Source organism: Vulpes vulpes, chromosome 15 (genome assembly GCF_048418805.1).
Source record: "Vulpes vulpes isolate BD-2025 chromosome 15, VulVul3, whole genome shotgun sequence".
In the NCBI taxonomy this organism is placed as follows: domain Eukaryota; kingdom Metazoa; phylum Chordata; class Mammalia; order Carnivora; family Canidae; genus Vulpes; species Vulpes vulpes.
Window position 1 is genome coordinate 27,925,241 of NC_132794.1, and position 17,912 is coordinate 27,943,152.

The 17,912-nt window shown below is 34.9% G+C and overlaps 1 protein-coding gene across 1 annotated transcript in view; it reads left to right on the top strand.

Annotated features, from left to right (window-relative positions):
- SAMSN1 (SAM domain, SH3 domain and nuclear localization signals 1) overlaps positions 1 to 17,912 on the top strand; it is a 139,623-nt gene that overhangs the window by 92,667 nt on the left and 29,044 nt on the right. The window lies entirely within an intron of this gene.

Below are 17,912 nucleotides of genomic sequence, written 5' to 3' on the forward strand. Positions count from 1 at the left end.
TGAGTCTACATACAAAATGATTATTCTCTTAACGTCACAAGACTTATCAATAGCATGTCTGTGACTCAAAAAAAATGAAAACACATGTTAAAATACAGTTTTACCATCTTTAATTGTATCATGAACATGTCATCTTTTTCACTCTTTATACCTATTTCTCCATTTTTGGTATGGGATCTTTCCTTCAGATAGCTCATAAATAGGACCAATTGTACTCATATTTGTTATATGGGATTCATAGTGTAAGTTAAGGGAGTAAGACCAGAAATGTATAAGAGAAACTAGGAAAGCCTTAGAAAGTTACTACAAAAGAAACCCATTATGTATACCGGAATGTTAATAAGTTCCAACAAGTTTAATTTGTGTTTCAGGACTCTCTGTGGTGTATATAGGTAAATTCCAAATTAATAAAGAAATTTGATGAATAGTGGCTAAGTACTCTACATTTAGATTAATCACTGAAAAATAGCTTTACTTGACATACACGCAAGGTTCTGTACTTTGCTTTTTGAAGTTTGTTTCTGCCTCCTCATCACTAGTGCCCACTACTGATAGTGATTTTTTAAAATTTTAGGCATATCTAGGATTCGGATTTGAAAAGATATGACCTCATTACATTCTATAAATGCTTAAATTATAGGACATAATTTTCTGTGACTTTTTCTAACTGAAATGTTTTATTTTATTTTCTCTATTAATTGTGAGCTTTTTGTTTTTTGGTTTTTAATTTTTTTTTTAATTGTGAGCTTTTTGTACACTAATTTATTCAATATTTCTAACAACTCTGTGAATCGCTCTTATTTAGCTACATAGATGGGAAGGCATAGAGGTTAATTAACTTGAGCAAAGATACATAGTCAGATGAAAAATAAAATTGTGTGATGTGACATACATATGTCAATTTCCAGTACTCCTGGTCTTAATTATTAATGCTGTAATTACTAGCATAGGACTGTAGTGTAGATATTACTCCTACTTCTGTCTTAATTACCAAATACATTTTTTTAAAAGATTTTATTTATTCATTCATGAGAGGCACAGAGAGAGAGAGGCAGAGACACAGGCAGAGGGAGAAGCAGGCTCCATGCCGGGAGCCTGATGTTGGACTGGATCCTGGGTCTCCAGGATCAGGCCCTGGGCCGAAGGCGGCGCTAAACTGCTGAGCCACCGAGGCTGCCCTACCAAATACATTTTATGGAAAGCAGGGAGAGCATATGTTTAAGAGCCTCCTTAGGTTGGAAAGGAATTTAGAAGTCCTCTATTCTTGTCTCTGACTAGGTACAAGAATTCCACCAACAAAATCCCTCCAGGTGTCCACTTCAGTGTAAATACTCAGAACTATAAAACAAAAACAGCTTTTAAAATATTCAAATTGTCAAAAAAATCATGACCTAATATTGAGATTATTAAGTATAACCATATATCTCCCTCCTGCATCTAGCATACCACCTTCAATGTAGTAGGCCCCTGATAAATATTTATAAAGTGAATGGAGTTCCTTGAGTCTACTCTATGTATCCTGGTTCAAGTATGGACACTCATTAGCACAGTGTACTTTCATTTTTCTTGGCACTAAATCTGTTAGTGTGTACATCCAAAAGTTTGTATGTATGTATATAAATGCAACTGTAATTCATTTTTAAGTTTTATTTTAAGGACTGCAATATAACAAATGTTATATAAGAATCTCTGGAGAAGCCCACCATTACATAACCATAGACCTTTGTTCCAGCTCAGGGAATATGGTAGAAACTTCAAAAATAAAAAAGGAATAGATAAATGAAACTTTGGAACTGTAATTAGAACAACTTGGCCTTTATTCGGCTGGGATTAATGATCTGTGTTAATAAATTTTAACAGGATTTTTTTTTTTTTTTAAAGTAAAGGAGATTCAAACACCACTGTTATTTTAAAGGGAAACACTGGAATAATGGCAGTTCTGGAAATAGCTTTTTTTCTTTTACCGTATTTTTAAATTTAAAATACATACTAAATGAGACACCATTAGTGTCACAGATGCTAATTTTCACTAGCAATGACTGAAGTGGCATTCTTTCCCATTTGCATTTGATCCTCGCAATGATGAGAGGTGATGAGTTGATTATGAGCTGTTTTCACTGCACTGCCCGCTGTGCAAATTTATGCTCCTAGACAAGGATGACACATAGTTGTGGCATTAAAGAGCTTTCTTCATTGCTTTTCCTATCAAGACTGCTGAGATACATTTTAACTCTTACCTAACCAGGTGTAAGAAAAGGGAAGAGATGTTTACATACATAGGTGCTTACTTAAGGCCAGACACTAACAAGTTACAAGACACTAACACTCAGGGTTTATGGCCTTCTCCTTGCAATTTACTTGAAAGAAAACAGTCCTATAGATGTGAAATATTTCGCTCAAGGTATCATAGCTAGTAAAAAACAAAAAATAAAGATGAAGAAGAAAATTTTTTTTGATTCAAGATTATAGAGGAAGGATGCCTGGGTGGCTTAGTGGTTGAGTGGCTGCCTTCAGCTCAGGGTGTGATCCCAGGATCCAGGACCGAGTCCCACAACAAGCTCCTTGTGAGGAGCCTGCTTCTCCCTCTGCCTGTATCTCTGCTTCTCTGTGTGTGTGTCTCTCATGAATAAATAAATAAAATCTTTAAAAAAGAAAAGATTATAGGGGATAGCTTTCCTTCTTAAACTTATGGATTTCCCCCATTACTTCTTTTTGTTTCTTCATCTGGTATGTGATTTCAGACTTTAATTTAGATGAATTCAGTCAAATGTTCTGGCTTTTCAAACCAAGTGGCCCCAAATAAGATATGTGATACACAATGTAGGTAATATTTTAAATTCACATTTTCCATTTAAAAAATGATGGCTGTCAATAATGGTTGTTATTCACCTCCACATCCAAAAAAGAAATCTCCCCAAAAGTTCTCTTATTAATGTATTTAGCATTTATGCCACATTTATTTTCTGAGAAATAGTTAAAATAAATTATGATCCAAAACTAAAACAAAACAAGTCAGGAGGAAACAGAGCATAGATCGTGTTAAAAGGTATTGTAGGGCCCAAAGTCAAGTTGAACATGGTTCTAAGTGCTTGCTGCTCTGTGTAGTCATACGGACCAGCAGTTCTGACATTTTAGGAGCTGTTACAAGTGCTGACTTCCTGGCCTTAAATCACAATATATATTGTAACAAGATACCTGGAGTTTTGTGAGCACTTTAAAGTTTGGAAATGGTGTTCACATCTCAGCCTAGGTTGCACATTTGAACCATGGAATAACTTTAAGGGAATATAAGGGAAGGGAGAAGAAATGGGTAGGAAATATCAGAAAGGGAGACAGAACATAATGACTCCTAACTCTGGGAAACGAACTAGGGGTGGTGGAAGGGGAGGAGGGCAGAGGGTGGGGGTGAATGGGTGATGGGCACTGAGGGGGGCACTTGATGGGATGAGCACGGGGTGTTATTCTGTATGTTGGTAAATTGAACACCAATTAAAAAATAAATTTATTATAAAAAAAGAAATACTAATGATTGGATTCCATCTTCAAATATTTTGATTACTTAATATAGAATGTGCCTGAGCATCAAGAATTTTTAGTTACCCAATCTAGAAATTTTTTTATTAATCTTTTCAAAAGATTTAGAAGGTCATTCATTCATTCATTCATTCTTCAATACAATAAATTTATCTAATGAGTGCTTACTGTAGACAGTATAGACCATATGCTGGGAATACAGTGGTGAATAAAAAAAAGATCCCTGTCCTCAAAGAATTGACTTACTGGGGATGACATACAAAAAGCAAGCTAAGTATGTTAAATATACAGAATGCTAGGTAATGATAAGTGCTGAATGGGACATTTGAAAAAGGACCTGAAGGAACTGAAGGAGCTGGCCATGAGTTTGCCTGATGAAATTATATTCCAGGAAGAAGGGAGGGCAAGCCCCAAATCCTTGAGACCAGAGTGCCCCTAGTGTGTTTGAGAAAACAGAGGAACAGAATGCACAGGGAAAGAGTGTTCACAAAGAGTAGGATCACAGAGGGCTTCCAGGTCATTATAAGGATTTGGGCTAGTATTGAAAAAGTTTCGAGAAAAGAAGAATCTGGGTTACATTTTAGTGGATTTATTCAGTCTTTTGTTTTTCAAATACACTGAAAGGACTTAGAAAATAGAGAAGAGATCAGTTAGGGGGCTCTTACAGAAACTAAGAAAAGAGATAGTGGTGGCTTCAACAAAGGGAGCAGCAGGGTGGATATTGAGAAGATGGTAATTTGGGATCTATTTGTACATATTGCATCCAGTTGAATATGTACAGGAAACTTAGCCATACCTCATGTTGTGAAAAGATGGTGAACAGAAAGGCTGCCACTGCCCTATACTGTTCTTGCTTCTAATTGGTGCCCACATTCCCACAAGAAATGCCTATATTTCTCTGTCACAGCCACCAGAAATTCACCCCAAAATTGACATGCCACTTCCCCAAATTTTCTGCTCATTCTCCAAACTACATTTTTCTTTTGAATTTAATTTTCATTTTCAGAGCACCTCAAATCAGGAGAGATGAACTAACAATTTGCTCATTTCATTATGCTTAACTGTTTGAAAGAGTTAAATAATTTTAGCCTTGAAAATTTTCTCCAAAGCACTAATTCATTCTAGCTTTCCCATTTTATAGAATATGAATATATAATCAAGTTGTATTGCAAGCAAATAGAAAAAAAAAAAGGTGGGGCCAAATAGGTGGGCTAAACTTGAAAATAACAGTGTCCATACAGTATATAGAAAATTCAGGAGACAAATGACAGGGAGAATGACACAAGTGTAACCTCCCTTTCCTTGGAAATTTGGATATTATATCCTATAGGAAGAGTATCAAGTCACTACTTTGACTACCAATGCACTGGATTTGTTAAAAATCAATTTAATGAGACACATCTCTTTAATCTTTCCTTGCCTTACTTGGAGACAAATGGCTTCATTATCCCTGAAGATTGTGGTTTTTTTTTCTAATGAAATTAACTCCATACTCTACACATCTAAGTTTCCAAATTTAGCATTACCAAACTGATCCATTTCTCTTCCTTTCTACTGTTAAGGATTTAGGTGAACTTTTAGAAACAAGACATTCATAATTAGCTTCTTAGCAGAGAACAAAAATGTCCTACATTAAGATTTGATTAATAAAAATAGAAGAGGTTTTTAAGCTGTCTCTAGAGGTAGACAAAGTGATTCTTTTATACATAGAGAGAGCCATTTGTCAGCACAGCTGGCTGTGTCTACTTTCTCCCCTGTGATGAGCTTTAGAAGTTTTCACCTCACCTGCAGTAGTTTGCTAGGGCTTCCATAACAAAATACAACAGGCTGGGTGGCCTAAAAAACAGAAATGTATTGTCTCACAACTCTGGATGTTGGAAGTCCAAGATCAGGGCTCCTGTGGGGTTGGTTTCCTCTGAGGGTCATGAGGGGAGAATCTGTTCCAGGCCTCTCTCATTGGCTTACAGATGGCCACTCATCACTCCTCTTCACTTAGTCATCCCTCTGTCCATGTACACCCCTAGTGTCTCCCTTTATGTGTCCAAATCTCATCTTCTAAAGACATCTCATTTTCTAGGGACAACAGTAGAATTGGGTTAGGACCTACCCTAACAGCCCCATTTTAACATAATTACCTCTTTAAAGTCCCTATCTCCAAATATAGTCATTCTGAGGTACCAGGGATTAGGTCTTGAGCATACAAATTTGGGGAAAATAAAAATTCAGTTCATGATACAGTCCATGAAGTTCTACTAATTGAAAGTGAGGATTTGATTATCAGCTGTTTCCTTACTTCCAATTACCTTAGACCCCTCTTCACTTCCAGTTGACCAGTATCCTCATTCTGCCTGCCCCACTCACCTCACTACAGTGGCTCCCTTTTACCCGCACTGTCCAATCTTTTTCCTTGTTCTTTCCTTCCATCCAAACTTACCTGCTACATCCCACTAGGACTCTATTAAGAATCATTTGAAAATGAAAGTAAAACATCTGTTCTACCCCCTTGGACAGTAGCTTTCTGGCTATACATTAACACCATCTACCAAACTGGACTGTTAAACCCACAACAAAGCCTCCACCACTTAGCCCAAAGTAGTATTTTTGAGGTCATTCTGGCAGAGCAATGGAAACCATGAGCTGAAGTCATATAGACTTGGTTTTGAGGTCCTATTTTGATATTTCCTAACTAGGAGACCTTGAACCTTTTATTTAAAACTCCTTTTGAGTCTTGGTATGCTTATCTGAAGAAGCAGTATATTAAAGCATGTCATGTAGGGTTGAATGTGAGGATTTAGTTGAATTACCATATGGATATTTTCTAACACATAGTACATATGCCATTAATAATCTCACCCACCTTTCTGTTTTCACAGTGCCTGTTCCACACCTCTGTTGTTTCTTATAACACAGTTTATTCCAATATGCCCTCCCTACCAGAGTTACCATCAAGAACAGGGGATGTACCTTATGCATATTTACATCCCTGAAGTTTTTGTTGGGGAACAAGGGGGACTAAACTCAGTCTGTCTGATTTTCAGACTTCATGTGGTTCCTATTAAACTTTGGCTATTGCCAAAAACATTTATAATGTAGAACACAGTCGTGATTTCTCAATGTGTGTACAATGGGTGTGGAATGACTAATGGATAATATTAGTCATCTAAAGAAGTACTCTACTCCAGGACATAGTTTACAAATGGGTAGCTGACAAAGATCTGGGCAACACCCACATAAAGCAATGTAACCGTTTTTAGAATCAGAATATAATGAAACAAAACAATAATCAGCCATTGTAATTTAATATGATTGAAGTTAAAAAAAAATAGCAAAGGGGCTTTCTTTGCCGGAAGCCTAGAAAGGAGTAGGAGAGTAGAAATGTGCCTATCGGTAGAACAATGTTACATCAGCTGAAGCAAAAAATCCATTTGGCTCAGCAGACTTGCTCACTTAGGTAAGATAAGTAATTCAGGCTTTGTAACTTCATGTCTGTAGCCCTTGATATCACCTACTCAGTGTGGCTTTACTACACTAACGAAACAAACTTCCAACAATAATCTCATGTCTCATATAATGTTTCCTCCAGGGGAGAAAACTCTTTAATAAGTCAACAAGAAAATGCATTCTTCCTGACAGTTGAATTTCTCATACCTAACCAATACTTGGCATTGCCATTTTTGGTATCTTATTAGTTTCATTTATGAGTCAGTCCCTCAGAGATTGTTTATTTCAGAAATCTTGAAAAATAAAGTTTCTGTACCTGATGAAGTGAGGGCCTGACATTGGACATGGAGACACGGCCAAGGAACTGGCTTCCTAGAAAGGATGAGCCTAAATTACCATCTGGCCACACCTTTTCTCCACATATATACAATGAAGACAATTAAATATAAATAATGAAGTTTCTTTTCTATAGGTTTCATAATTTAAATAATTTAAATTCTTAAAATAAGATTTAAGGCCAGTTGACCTTATAGTAAATTCTATTTTATTATTACATATAGTGATATATCTAGGCATTAATCCGGATATTTGGTAATTATTTTTTCTGAATATTTCATATGGTTACAGCAACACAACCTTAAATGTTTAATTAAGTACAAGTAACAAAATGAGTAATTAAATATATAAATTTTATAATGCTTATGGGAATATGGTCTTTATATTGCTAGTTATTATACAGCCATAATCTTCTAAGTTAGGCCATCTATGTTTCAAGCTACTTTAAGATTACGAATATCTCACTATAATTATTTATGAATTTTAAAGCAGCCATTACCTATAAAACAAATAATTATAGTGTATTTGTAATTTTAAAAAAGAAAATTCCTTCCAAGATAAATGTTCTACAGTTGTCAGACATTAGTTTATGAATTAGCATCAACTGAGTTCATTTCTACTACTGCTGTTACATTTCAACACCACTATTAACCCCTCAATCTTATGAAATATTTATATAGACAAATCCAAATTTGCTGAAAGGAGAATGTAACTGTTAATAAGGAAGTTATAGAACCCTAACGTCTCTTCCAAATATCCTAACATGAACTTACTACTATATTTTTCCACCCATTCTTTCCTTGTTTGGGATTACATACTGTATATTTGCCCCACATAAACATGTCTGTTCTTACTAAGGAAAAAACGTTTAAATTCCTAACCATAGTGGCAGCGGGTGCTGCCTGAGATGGGAATGTTTATAAGCTTTATGATATTAACTGCAGCACTCAACCTCAGGTGGCATAAAGCATGCAAAAAAGAACTTTCTGTCAGTTTTATTATTTCTAAAAAGGTTCCCCTTGAAGCAGAAGAGTGACCTTGCTCTGCTGAGCTGACATATGCCACTGGATTAATGGTCGAGCTCTGCTGGAGGGAAGCTCACGGAAACATTACAACTCCAGAAGCTGGGCTGGCGGTGACCATTAATCAGGGGGACCAAAATCATGCATCAAACATACTCATTTAAAAGTAGTAAAAATGACTTAAAAAAAACTTTTTGAGAATTAGCTTATTGTTTGTCATTACTTGTGTTCAAGGAGATCACTGCATGACTAAAATATCCCTTGAGGAGACCTTTAGAAAGGTTATTATGTACCCAGAGGCCATGTGAATGCAGAGGACATTTAATGGAAGTAACTGAGGTTTTGTTCCAGAGAATTTGATGGGGAAGTTTATTCAATGGATTCTATTTCCCAACTTAATTTTCACTCCTTTATTTTAACAATGATTTCAAAACCATGAATATTTGTTTTGTGAGGATTTTATTTTTTAAAATGGAATAACTGGATTTAGTGGTATAAACATTTGATGGGTAAATATGTTAGGAAATTATTCAGGAACCTAAAGTTTAGTCAACATTCAACTATTAAGTCTGTTAAAAAGTATCTTAACAGACTTAAAAGTACATTCTTCCATCACGTGTCAGCTAATTAAACATTTCCAAGACTTTTCCTATCTCCAGTTGTTGAAAAAGAAAAAAAAGGTTAATGATGCTACATATAGTACATATATAGTACATATGGTATAATTTCATTAAAAGATAGAATAGAAGAACAAGGCATTTGTTAAGAAAACCAGAATTTTGATGCTTAAGATTATGGTCAATATAGGAAGGCTTGTTATGATTAGTACTTGAAAATTATTCTTCTCTGGGGAACCTGGGTGGCTCAGTTGGTTAACCATCCAGCTCTTGATCTCAGCTCAGGTCTTGATCTCAAGGTTGTGAGTTCAAGCCCCTCACTGGGCATGGAGTCTACTTTAAGAAAAAAAAAAAGTAAAAAAATAATTCTTCTCCTAAATAACTGTTGCCTTCTTTTACCATCCTAGTCACTATTATCTTCTTCTGTCAGCCATACCATACACACAAGGATTATTTATACAGATATATATATTATATAAGGGTTATTTATAGTTTATTTGCAAAATTACTTGTTTTTGAAGTTTAGTTATAGGATGAAAATAGTTGATAATTATGCATCAACGGTTAAAATATTTAATACTTGGTTATAAATAGGAAAAACTTAATATGCATATAATAGAAAGCTAATATCTAAATTTATGGAAGGATAATGCATATTTTTATAACTTGAAATTTGAATCATTTATCTTTTTTTTTTTAATTTTATTTATTTACTCATGAGAGACACAGAGAGAGAGAGAGGCAGAGACAAACGTAGAGGGAGAAGCAGGCTCCATACAGGGAGCCCCATGTGGAACTTGATTCCGGGTCTCCAGGATCAGGCCCTGGGCTGAAGGCGGCGCTAAACCACTGAGCCACCCTGGCTACCCTGAATCATTTATCTTTGATACCATCTTCTCTCTCTCTCTCTCAAGGTACTTAGAAAACAAAATTAGCAATGAGAAATTTGCTCAGGCAAGTTACTTACTTAGAGTAGGAATGGTAAATACATCAAATATGTTACCTATAATTCCTTATTCTCCTCACCATCTTCCCTAAAACACACACTATCTTCTGTAACCATTGTTGACACAGTTAATCATGACCTCTTTACCCTAAAAGTGGCTTCAGAACCCTTCTCCATATAGCTCCTTATTAAGTTTTTAACAAACTATCTGTGCTGGAGATGGAATAAATCCTAGTGAAATATTCTTGTATCGGATACACAACACTTATAGTGACCAAAATTATGTTCACTAGAAACAACTTGTCTCTTCCTTGAAGAGCTCAGTAAGTAATAGACACATTTGTGTCCTCTACTGTTCCATTTAATATATGGTATGTGTATTTTTTTGTTGTTTTCATCTTTTTGTTACTTTATCAAAGTTTTAGCAATCACCATCTTTGGGCTTGGAGATTTCTAAGGGCCCCTCAGTTAACAACTATATAATCTCTTAGGGTAAATAATTTTTTAGGCAAATTCAAACTGTATTGATTTCAGCTGATTTAAAAATTTCTCATCATTTTAACACATCTTTCTTTAGACTGACTATAAATAATTAAGGTACAGGCATATGTATACAAAATGTCTTTCATGTACTATGTAGTCAGTGAAAATAAGTATTCATAAATGGATGAATATAGATTTCCAGGTTAACATCTATTATACATTATTAAGTTCATTTATTTTATGAATAAGTATAATCTGATCTTAGTAACTGCTTCTATATTTGTATGCCATTCATTTGAATATGGTTCTATTTAGCTCTTAGGGATTGAAGTTATTTGGTTGATGGCACCAACAGAGTGCAAATTCCTCCAGGATAGATTCTTGCTTATTCATATAGACAGCCTGACCCCCAGCATAAAGTTTAACCATAGAGCCACTTAATATATTTATGTTGAATTGCATAGTGCAACATCTTATAGTCTCTAATTAGACATCAGCAAATCATCTTCCTTGGCTATAACATGATTGAGTTATCATTTGCTTTTGTGTCAGCTGTGAAATTATGGCTTTTGGACATATAACTTGAAGAGGGATGTGGGGTTTGTCATCTGCTGTGGTTTTCCCAAGCCTCACAACTGTAGCATTTTTCTGCATAGGAACTTACAGTGCTTAACAGGAGCAATCAGTGTGTGCTAATCTAGGGAAGCATTGGCCTGTGATGTCATATGGAAGGTGGGGCTGAATCCTGCCCTTGAAGAATGGACTGGATCTGAATAGGTGGGGAAAAAAGAGGAAGGACATTCCTTGGAAAAAACAAAAACCAAGAAAATAACATGAGCCACAGGTTAGAAGCATAAGTGAATGTGTCCACACTGACCAGCCAGAACTGCCAGTTCTGTTACATCAGTCTGTACCATTACCTGATATCATGGAGAATCATGAAAGTGCAGCATGCTGAGTTTGAGCTTTATTTTATTGACTAAGGAAGAGGTACTTAAACTCTCGGAGCCTTAGTTTTCCTCATCTGTAAACTGGAGAAATCAAGACCTATCTCCGAGGGTGATTGTGTCTTTTTAATGAGATAATCACAGATAAATCACTTGGGCATGGAACAGATCCTCAGTAACCATCATAACAATGTGGAGCAAGCTTAATATTTTGGGAGGAATGCAATGATAAGAACTGGTATTTTTTGGGAAATTAGTTCTATGTGTGATGTTAGATGACTGGGAAGGCAAGAGTTTGGGTACTAAGAAGCTGCCTGTTAGTGCATTGGCTCAGGAATGTGGCCATAAGCACATTTTTGACTAGCAGTGATGAACATAAGTGGCTACAATGGAGATTTCAGGAAAGAATTGAGCAGATGTGGAGGCTGAAAGAATGTGTGTGTGGTATATTGCATTTTGCATTATGTGTCCAAACTCCCCAGAGTGAGCAAACGTTTCCAAGAGTGCAGGTGGATGGCTCAGAAGGCAGAATCAAAGCAGGTCCTCAGAGGCAACTGGATATAAGCAGAGAGAGACTTTGGTTGGCACATCTGCCTTCCAGCATGAAAGCAGGCAGAGAAGCCACTGCGGGCTACAGCAGCTATGAACATGAGTTCCCTGGGGAAATTCTTGAAAGTTTCATGGAAGCAGTGGTATAATGAAACAATTCCAGGAGGATCAAGAGAGACCATTTAGTAGTTAGAGAAAGAGAATGAAGGAATAGACCGTGTGCTATAACAATAGTCTGGGAGTGAGCAAGCCAAGCAGAAGTTTTACAATAGGGAAGATAAGAAACTGAGTAGTTCAGGGTAGTCTGATCATGGTCACATTTTTAACAGTTTTTAATCTCCTTTTTATTCTATAGGGTTTTGTAAGAACTGATGATATCAAGTGACTGAACATTTGCCATGTCAGGCTTTTTACCTGAAAAAAAGATATTTAAGACATATCAGTATTATTTATTTAAAAAACTCTTTTCAACTAAAATAGAATATTCTAATTTCTGTTAAATTCTTAAAACTTCAGAATGACTTACAATCTATGGATGTAATGTAAATCATAACATACAGTAATAAATCATGCAGAGGTACAATTGAAAATTTTAAATATCTGAGTCTTTTTTACTCTCAAAACTTGTTTTGTTACATTAAATAGGTTGATATGAATAACCACTTTTATAGATTATGGATCATTTTACATTGATTCTTTTTTTAGTGGGGGTTCTAGTTTCTTTCCTTTAAGGCAGTTTCAATTTGCAAAAAAATATTTCTAGTGGCACATCAGCTTCTGAAAGTAAAGCTTTCACGTGGAAATTCTGACACAACTTCAAAACACTATAGTGGAATCAGAATTCCACTTCCTTTAGATATTTTGCAGTTGACAGAAAAGATGCTGAACCAGAGAGATCAAGCAAACTAACTTTTGTTCTAAGAGTCCAGATCTACATTAACAATACTTAGAGCACCAATATATGTTGGAGTATTGGGTGGCCTTTACTCAGGGTTAAAATGTTGCTGTTGAAAGTTATGTTTCTCTGCTCCAGTTGTGTTTTACTCTTCAACCCCCTGACACTCCACACAACCATCTTCCATTGACTTCACATGATAGTGTCATTATTTAACACTGAAGCAATCGTAACAGGTTATTTTAAATGAGTTAAATTTGTTTCAAATTCTTCAAAAGATCTCAGCACCTGAGTTAGGTTAGGATAATTAAATCCTCGAATGCCTTTGGATAAAGGTTGACAAGCTTATTGACATTTAGCATACAATTATTATTGAATATTCATACAAGTGCTTGCCGAAACAATTCTGATCTTCAGGAGCATATTACTAACCATCGCTCTATGTGCAATATTTAGAAGATGTGAGAACTCATTGGCAGAGTGTGTGTCATTTTTAATTTGCCAGTATATTTCAAAATACTGCGGATGTCTGACTCAGATATGCAAATTTTTTCTTTGAAATAGACTGTGAAACTTTTCCACCAGTGCCTTACCAGTCATGCTGGAGATAAGATTTTACTTGAAGACCCCACAACTTGATGGCTAGTTAAGAAATGAAAGTAAAGTTCAAGTTGTCTTGGATTTGGTCAAAAGGTTGATTCCAAAAAGAGACCCCTAATTATCTTTCATGTCGATAAATTTAGGCTGCTGTTCTAAGAATCCTATTTAGCTCTATCCATTCTATCAAGATAACTTTCCAAATTTCCATCCTGTTTAGATAACAAGTTTCTTTGAAAATAGAAGACAAGATCAAAACTTTGGAATGGGATGGCACTGAGATTTGAGAGTACATCAGGGTGGAGAATTGAAAAAAAATGAACTTATTTTTGCAAGTTCTGGTTCCTGCAAATTTCTTCACTGAGAAGGACTAGAGAATTTCTAAGAACACAGTCAGCTTTATATCATGAAATGACATTCTGTAATAATTAGAATTGTTATACAAAACTAGAGAAAAAATGCAACTAACAAAAAAAATGAATCCTCTCAAGCTCTTTTATATTATTCATTGAGTTGTGTAGGGACACACACAGATGTGTTCAAACACCCCAAATGAGACTATTCAGCCCTTTTTTTGTGGAAGCCAAGTAGACTAAGTGGAAGAAAGTAATCTGTACCATGTAATTAGAGAGAGTCTACAAAAGGCAATCTAGTAATGTGCAGCTATATCAGAAAGTTGGTTTGTTCTAAAATAAACTTGGAAAACAGAACCATATTTCTCAAGTATGTCTGTACTTCCAAGCAACTATGACCCAAGCAATATCAATTATTTTTTTTTTAATTGGTTCCTTATAAAGTTGTGTGACATTAACTTTTTTTAAAGACTATTTAGACTTTTAGATTCACAGCAAAATTAAGAGGAAAGTATTTTTCCAGTGTACCTCCCTGCCCCTACACATGATTAACTCTTGTTTTTTAGCTATTATATAGGTACATTTCCCTTTCTTTTTCTTTTAGCCAAACATTTTACTATGGGAAACTTCAGTATATGCAAAAACAGAGTAGTAGTCTACCACTCAGTTAATTATTAAATAATGGCCAGTCATGTTTCTTCTTTATGCTCACATGCTTGTTGCCCCTCACTAGGTTATCCTGATTTACAAGTAAAAAATAATACTTCCTCACGTTCATCAAATAGCTAGTTATTTAAAAAGTTTCCTCAGTCTTGTCCTCGCTGCCTTTTTTATTTTGGTTTCTTTTAGCTATATCTAAACAAGATCCATGGGTTATATTTGGTTAGACAACTCTGAGAGGTTATTAATCTATACTTTTCTTCTTTCTATTGATTCATTGAAGAAACCAGGTTATTTGTCCTGTAGATTTCCTCAGTGTCTAGATTTTTCTGATTGACTGTATTCTTTTGGTGTCATTTAAAATGCTTCTTTGTCCCTGATTTCCTACAATCTGGTAGTTAGAGAAGTTTGGTGCGATTGCTTGCTTGCTTGCTTTATTTATTTATTTATTTATTTATTTATTTATTTATTTATTTTTCTGAGACTACTTCCCTGGGTACTGTTAGGCACTAATATTATGAAGCACATATTCTAGTTTTCTCTTTTTATAATTCTAGTAGCCATCAAGGATCATCGCTAAGATCCTTCTATTGCCATCAGGGGTTTCCGAGACAGTCCCTTGGTCATTTCATCATTCCTAATTGATTAGCTGGAACATACACACATGAGAGAGAGAAATTTTTCCTCGTTAACTATTTATTCTGAAATATATTTCATAAAAGGAGAGCAGGTTAAATGTCTAGGTCTTTTCCTTTATTTGCTAGTGTTCATAATATAACTCTAATGTTTCCAAAAGCGATCACTGATTTTTTTTTTCCTTTCGGTATCATTACGGATTCATGAACTTTGCGGTTTTAGATGTATTCACTTATTGATAAAAAAAAATTATCCCATCTTTGAATATAATTTAATCCAGTGAGAAGATTTTTAATATGGCTCCTGTCTGTCGTTGTTTTGACACGGCCCCAGTCATCTCTGAAAGACTACTTATTCTATGCCGTGACCCACAGGAGAATTTTGACTGAGTATCTTGACTCCATTGTCATTAACATCATTACTTATTTTCATTGTCCCTCAACATATGTATTTATATATACCAATATTGCAAAAAAAAAAAAAACAATATGACTGAAAACAGGTTAAATTTTATTTTGTCATTATTTTTTGTCCTTTGGACAGTCATATTATTGTTCTTAAAATCACTTAAAGTAATTCCTCTTTCTAAGCCACTAATTCAATATAGAATTCGGTTCATTTGCTTTATTTTTATTTAGAATTCTTAGAGATTGTGTTTATTTTTACCTAATTCTGTTAAAAATAAAAGTTACATAGTTTTAAAGTCAAATCCACAAAATAAGGTATATTCAAAGAAGTCTGTTTTCTCTTTTTCACATTATTCATTTTTCCCTATCTAAGAAAGTATGAATTCACCTGTATTAAAATACAAATATCTATTTCCACCCTTAGATAAACAGCAGCCTACTGTATACATTTTTTCCTACCTACATTTGCCTTTTTTCCCTTACACTACATCCTGGAGATAATTCCATAAAAGTATAAAGAGACACATTTCAACTTTTTATGGTTACACATAGTCTCATCGTTTGATTTACCATATATTATTCAATCAGTTCCCTCTTGATGAACATTAGAGCTTATAGCTTTTTATATAATATAAAAGTTTTATAATGAATGTGATGAGTAAAGCAGTTTATAGCCAAGTGTACCTCTGGTATAGATGTCTAGGAATGGAACTGCTGGGTCAAAGGACAAATATATATATATATATATATAATTTTGCTAGTTTTGCCAAATTACCCTCCACAAATGTGCCATTTTACAAATATATATCTAACTGCACAAAGAAAGACTGTATAGAGAGTGGAATTAAAGACTAAATATGATATAATGTCAATAGATACAAAAATTATCTAAAATACTAATCGCATTTTTATTTTAAGTTACTCTTCCCATTGATAACTATCCATTATATCATAGCTCTGTCTTGATGGGAGCTTCTGTCACAAGATAATATTGCTAAATCTAATCCATTATGATTATGCAATGCAAAATTATTGAGATTCAAACACATTCCCATTTTTAAAGGACTATTACTAGAAAGCCAGCTTGTTTCCATATGATCTACCTTTTCATTGAAAACGTAATAGGAGTAGAATTTATAAATGTGTTTGTTGTGCATACCTCAGTGTAGACATTAGCCCTCTTCATCATAAGCCATAACCTATACATTATGAAACCATCTCAGAAAGTCACTAACTTTTAGACTAGAGAATAATGAAATTTTAAAACATTGTTTCAAATACTTAGATTTGCTTCTTAATGGTGTCTTATCATGGATTGATATTGCACTTCTTTGGTTTAATGCTATTGAGTGATTAGCAATGAGATGACTGACAAAACCCAAAGTAATAGTCTAAAGACTTCTTAAACCACTACTCCTAAATCTGCTTCTCTTTATTGATATAATGAGGGGAGAATTAATTTTAAAAGGTGGTGACTATTGATTACTTAATGGCAGAAGATAATGTTGAGAAATGCTGAAGTGAGCCTATTCTGTGCCCTCCTGGGCAACAGGACCCATTATCCAGTGGTGGAAATCATGTTGTAACCCTCATCAATATTTAATAAGCAGGATGCAGGCTGGATGCAGGCTGCAAAATTGCCCTAGGCATAGGTTCCAATAGGCCATCAGAATGTTTCAAGTATATAAAAGAGTAACAGATTTCCCTGTGTTCAGATTGTTTATAAGCAGGACAACAATACATTCAATTCCCTTTTGTGATCTCTGGGCAATGATAGCCTCATGGAAATGCCTACTAGGCAAGTTGAAGTGATTAATGCTCTGGGAAGTCATTCTAGGTTAGTAAGCCCTGCATGAGAAGACTTTGTATTTTCCAGTGTGGTTCTCAGTTTCAGCCCTTCTATTTCTCCCTTCTTGCCACAAGCTGAAGGGCTTGTTCAGCAGGGGTGGCGAGTCAGCAAAAGGCGTTAATTGTGTCTAACACAGCCATCATCCTTGGGGCGATATTACGTATCACACTGTCTATCAAGTAACCCCTTGTCACACGTCAGGATCTGTTTATTTCAGCTCATTTAAAAGGGAAACAAGGAGTTTTAAAGATAGCTGGTGGGGAAACATGAGTGTAAGAGTGCTTGTAAGAACAATGAACCTTCAAAGCTGATTTAAACTAAACTGTGCTGAGACTTCTGAAAGGACAATACACTTTTTTTTTTTAATGCATGGTTTTATAAATTATTGACTCCCGTTGTTAACTTTTCAAATTATCAGGTTATTTTTCAGTACCATCAGCTTATTCTGAAAATATTACCAGCTTGGAATGAAATTAAGTTCTTGAGATAAAATATATTCTTAGGATTTATGGGTACTTAAAGGACCTAACATCAGATATTCACCTTTCCAAACAATGTATGAAATTAAATGATAGTGAAGAAATGTCCATTTTTTGACTCCATGACTCTAAAGATTGTTGAAATGTATTTCAGAGAATCA